We start from the raw sequence: 5,964 nt of genomic DNA on the forward strand, positions 1-5,964 counted from the left end.
ATTATTATTAAAGATTATTAAAAAAAATATTCTGGGTGGGGACTCCTCGTTTTTTATTTCTTTCTTTTTCTCCGATTTTTTAATTTTTGTATCTTCTTTCCATTTTTTAATTTTTGCCAAGCATAAATGCTCAAAAATTAATATCATCGGGAAAAGAAAATTAAAAAAGCAAAGGTGTAACAACTTATTCAACAGATTCAACATAGTATCTTTGCTAGTAAAAAAAAAAAAAAACAGGAAAAAAGAAACTCTGATACTATAACGGAAAAGAATTGAATATTTGGAAAGGTGAGTCTAATAATAGAAAGAGGAGAATAGAAACGGTAAAACTAGTGGGATGTGAAAACAGAAAGGCCAATCGTTATCCAAATATAACGCGATCATCAACAACCCAAACTCCATATAAAATCCCCACCAGAGGGAAGGGAAAGAAATGAGAAGGAAGATTCAGCATTACAAGAATCACCTCCCAAAAAAAAAGAAGAAAAAAAAAAAAAAAAAAAAAAGAAATAATGGAGTGTTGTAGGCGAAATCCAACCACATCAATCGGAGTAGTAGCCATCTCCCTTCTCCTGGTGGCTGTGGTGGGCATCCCTAAGACGGAGGCTGCCAAAACCCGGCCACCGGTCGCATTAGAAAACCACGGTGGGCAGATGCTTAAAGGCAACCTTGATTTATCACTGGTGTTCTATGGGCAGTTGGGGCGGGTCCAGAAGAGCACGTTGAGATCGTTTTTGAGGTCTTTGAACCAGCATGGTCCGGCTGGGTATGGTTCACAAGTCTCGTCCTGGTGGCGCATGGTTAGCGCCTACGTTCCTGGTGGTGTGGAAATCAAAGTCAGGGTGGCGAAGCAATACGTTGATCCTAGATACTCTCTTGGAAAAGTTTTGACTCGTGATTTCATTATGATTCTTGTCAAAAACGCTGTCGCTGGATTGTCTCGTGCCGTCCCCGTGATTGTGGCAGCTAGAGATGTTTCGGTTCAAGGGCTTTGCATGGGGAAATGTGCAGAGCATGGAGTTATTGATGGGATTCCTTACGTCATTATTGGGAACCCAGTGACCGAGTGCCCAGGAGCTTGCGCATGGCCATTCCACCGAGCCGACTATGGTCCACCAGGCGCCATCCTCAAGCCACCAAGCGGCGATGTCGCTGCTGATGCCATGGTTGTTTCATTAGCCTCTGGCTTGGCCTCCGTTGTCACCAACCCCTTCCAAACAGGCTTATTCCAGATCGGAGAGAAGGCTAACATGGTCGAGGCCTCCACTGCCTGCCCAGGCATGTTCGGCACTGGAGCCGCCCCTGGCTACACCGGTAAAGTCGCCGTTGACCCCCGCACTGGCGGCGCTTATAATGCCGTTGGGTTTAGGGGCAAGAAGTTTCTTCTACCTGCTCTTTGGAATCCCAAGACTTCCTCTTGCTGGACTGTCATGTAAATCAAACCCCCCGGCCCCCACCCGTGATCATTCTTTTTCTCTCTCAAAATTTTGTCTTTTTTTCTTTTTTTTTCTTCTCTTTTTTTGCTATTCATTTTGACCCCATTCTTTCTTCCTTGCCGATTGAAAGGAAAATTTTGAAATAAAAACTAGACATTTGTGTTGAACTCTCTCTCTCTCTCTCTCTCTCTCTCTCTCTCTCATATATATATATATAATAGATTACATATCATAAATATCGATCCTACAAAGGAAGAATTTCATTTTAAAATACTAAATCTTTATGTTCTGTAACTCTTTTTCCAAAAAATTAAGAAAATGATAGCATTTTGTTGATATATACATTATTTAAATAAAATTAATGAATACTTTCCAAGAAGGATCAAGAGGATTGTGATGAAGGTGTGTTAATCTTGAAAAGTTGGAGAATTCCCTTATTAATGTTTGTAATGCTATCAAATTTTCTTTTTAAATAATTCTGAAAATGTTGCATTTAAGCTTCTATAACATTGCTATCTTTCTTTTTTCAATTCATCATCTTTCATGTGAATTTTTTATACTTTTTTTATTATCATCATCATCATCATCATCATAAAATTTTATATATAGAGAAGTAATTGTCTATTTCAAATTTATGCACGAAATTACAATCACAATTATTCATTCAAACCAAATGTCACCCAACCTCTATCCATTTACAAATCTTCAATTTAGTCTCTATTATTGCTTTCGGAGAATTTCGAAGATCTTGAACGTTTGGATTGATTGTACAACAAGTTAGGTGAACGTTACAAGTAAGTTTTGTGCTCTAATTGCAGTAGAGTAGCATTTTGTGAAGAATAAATTCTAGTATACTATATATACAACAAATTGAAGGTATATAATAAATTTTTGTCAGCCTTTTGGTGTACATCATATCATAGTATTAATATTTTATACTGTACAATGTACTTTTGAGTAACAGTGACCTATTCTGAAGAAATTTTTGAGGTAATTATGCCTAACAAACAATTTAACTAGTTTTAGCCAAAAAAAAATCTTACCAAGATTTTAGTTCAAAATAAGATTACAAAACTATTTATGTCCTAATTGTAGGCTAGAAATTAAATGAGTTTCTATATTTTTTTCTTTATTTTTTATGATTTAATTTTGATTTTATTCGTTAAGATATCAGATTACTAGATTTTATATCATTAGAGTAGATTTTGTTTTAAATATCCTGGATTTTAGGAGGGGTACATTTGTCCTTTTAAAATTTAATAAATTTAAAAAATCTATATATTTAGATTTTTTTTAATGGAATAAAATTATTTTTAGTCTAGACATTTGTCCAGTCGCTCTAAAAAAGTTATAACCTAACAACCTATATTTTAACCCAATAACCCAATCCGAATTTTAAAGGTTGAACTAGGATATTTTTTCTTAGAATAGGTGATATTATTATACAACAACGGATCCCAGCCCGGGATAAAGCATCAAAACAACAAAACATAAGCAAAGATATGGCAACAAAACCACAACAATACCAACAAGATAAGACTAAAACAAAACCAACCATAGATGCAAACTTGCAAACCACCAAGAAGAAAGGTAGAGAAAACCCCTAACCATAGATGCAAACTTGCAAACCACCTTGAGAATTTCAGAGTTTGGGTCTTCAGAGCTTAAAAACTCTCTAGAGTTTTAGTGTTTAGAATTTCAAAGCTTCAAAACTTCGTCCAATCTTCAGAGTTTAAACATTTTGGTCTTAAGCTCTTCCCATCTCCAAGACTCCTATTTATAGTGTTTTCATCAAAGCTTTGGTCTTCAAGCTTAAAAATTTCGATCTTTAAGTTCTTCCAATCTCCCTTCAAAATGAAGAATAGGACTCCTATTTATAGTGTTTTTATAGATCTTATATGGACTTGGGCTTGGGCCCAATCTTTCACCTGGTCTTAGATTATCATACCCGATCTAATTTATACAATGTTAGGCTCAATTGAACTACTAGCTAAATTATTGATCTGGGTCAAGGCTTAATTGCCAGTTATTTTAATTAAGTTTATCGTGGTGATCAGATGGCTAGGAGAAGACACATGATCTTTTTCTCAAGTTTTCCATCGATTTGTTTCCAAATTTTAATTTAGAACAACTTACTTGACGTTAAATTTACTAAATTGGAGGTTTTTTTTTTTTTTGTGATGACTTAGTGAAATTTGATTGGTCAAATCAATATTCATTGCAGTACTGATCAACCATTCTTCTTGAACTACTTTTGAATGATAATCCACCATCATTTATTTTTTTGTTGTCATGTATCTAAGTTGACAATATTTTATATACGTAGTTATGGTGGTGCCTATACTTGATACTACCCCTCCTAGATATACGTTTATGTGCAATAGTATAAAGTTAGAGAATTAAGTTGCTTTTGTACACTTTCGAATATGGACTATCTTACTTAAACAATGATATGAATTTTTAGTTTAGTCTCACACGTATTTTATGCATGTTAAATAATAACCGTGCATCCATACAAAGACCAAATGGATATTAAATTAAAGCAACTTAAAATCTAACACATTAGAATATATTATATATGTATGGAAGAATTAATAATATTTTAAAAATAAATCAAGAAGAATAAAAATATGTGCTCCTGCCCCTGTTTGGCCCACGCCCATGGTTTCAACCATCTTTTTCTTAAACTATTTAACACATTACCTAAAAAGGTTTTTTTTAGGTATTTTTGGAGAGATATTTAAGAGTTAGATATTAATTAATGATGAAAATTTAATAGATAATTTTCAGGAGAGAGAAAGTAGTGTCCGTTGTTTCCATTTCAACCACAGAAGAAATCACACGCAATCTTAGTCGAATTTCGGCCCACCGACAAGAGAGAACGGCCCCTTTTTCTTGCCAATTTTGGGGAGAAATTATAAAAAGCAATTTTTTTTAAATAGATAATATTATTATAGAACAACAGATCCCAGAGTTCGAGATCAAAGCACCACAGGAAATAAAACATCAACCGAAACAAAGTTTAGAAGGGAGAAGTAAAAAGCAAATTAAGAAAAATAATCATTGACAATTAAGATGTGAAAATATTAGAAAATATATAATTTGTAGGGAAGAAAATAAAAAATTAGAATTACAAGTTTAGTCCAATTTTCTTTAAGGACTATTTTTAAATAAAGAAAAATAAATCAAAATATTTATAAAATATAATACAATTTTAGAACTATCAATAATAGTTCCTGATAGTCATTGATAGATTTCTATCGGCCTATCAGTACCCATCAGGATCTATCATTGATAATTCAAAAAATTTGTTATATCTTGTAAATATTTTCAACAGTTTTACCATTTGAAATAATTTTCCTTTTAATAGGTTTTCGATCTTTTTTTAATGTATAATAAGTCTATAACTTATAAGGTCCTATTGGATAACTATTTCGTTTTTTCAATTTCTATTTTGAAATATTTCTTTATGATAATTTTTTTAATCTTTACGGAAAAAAATATTTGAATTTATAGTCAAATACAAAAAATAAAGAAAAATGAAAATTATTTTTTAAAATCTTCAAAAGTGGACTTGGTTAGTGATACAAAAGCTGAATCAAGTGAAGATAGTTCTAATTCAAGCAATGAAGTTATGAGTCCAAGCAACAAGATCTTGATGGTGAAACTCAGCAATGATAATTTTCTAATGTGGGAATGACAACCCAATCCCGACTAAAAATCTAGTCAGTGCCTTTTAATTTTATAAAGATATTGTGTTTGTTTTAAGTTTCACCTTGATTTTTGTTGTGTGAATGATCCAACCACTGGCCAAATACTCCTCAAGAGAATACGTCATGATAGGTTGTACAAGTTTAATCTCACAAAGCATCATGCATCCTCTCCGTCTGATCATTATGACCCTAAAGTATCTAATCCTACTTTTATCATAGTCTATGGAGCACAGACACAGATACGACTACATGATACGGATACGATCGGATACGACGATTCATCAATTTCTAAAAAATTAAGATACATATACGTCTAAGGATGCGTCATTATATATATATATATATATATTTTCTAAAAAATGAAGACACTGATATGTTGAAGATACATTTTCTTTTTCTTTAAAAAAATCTAAGATATAGATAAATTTAGCATACAAGCTAATAACAATAGCACAAAATAGAATACAAACACTGGAATACAATAAAAAAAACATCTAAGATGTTGAAGTATAATAGTTAATAAAATACAATAGAAAAGTGGCTCATATTACAAAGAAGAAGAAGAAGAAGATTAGAAGGAGAAATATGAAGATAAACAAAGAACTTCTTCATTAAATTGTTGAAGATATCCAAATGGTTTATATTTTGGTGGACTATCTGGGGACTCAAATGTGAAGATAGAAATTAGATAATTCAAAGGTTTGGTCTATTATTTATTTATTTTTCCTTTTAGTTTTGGACTCGAGTAGTGAGTTTTTTAAATATGTTGTCTAGTTTTAGATTGGGAATAATTAGATGAGTTGCTTACCTGTTTT

The 5,964-nt window shown here is 32.4% G+C and overlaps 1 pseudogene; it reads left to right on the plus strand.

The window, feature by feature from the left end:
• The first annotated feature begins 487 nt into the window (after window positions 1-487).
• On the plus strand, window positions 488-1,603 carry LOC120077238 (protein EXORDIUM-like 4 pseudogene; annotated as a pseudogene).
• The last annotated feature ends 4,361 nt before the right edge of the window (window positions 1,604-5,964 follow it).

This window comes from Benincasa hispida, chromosome 5 (genome assembly GCF_027475165.1).
Source record: "Benincasa hispida cultivar pf3 chromosome 5, pf3_genome.v1.1, whole genome shotgun sequence".
NCBI classification, from domain to species: Eukaryota; Viridiplantae; Streptophyta; class Magnoliopsida; order Cucurbitales; family Cucurbitaceae; genus Benincasa; species Benincasa hispida.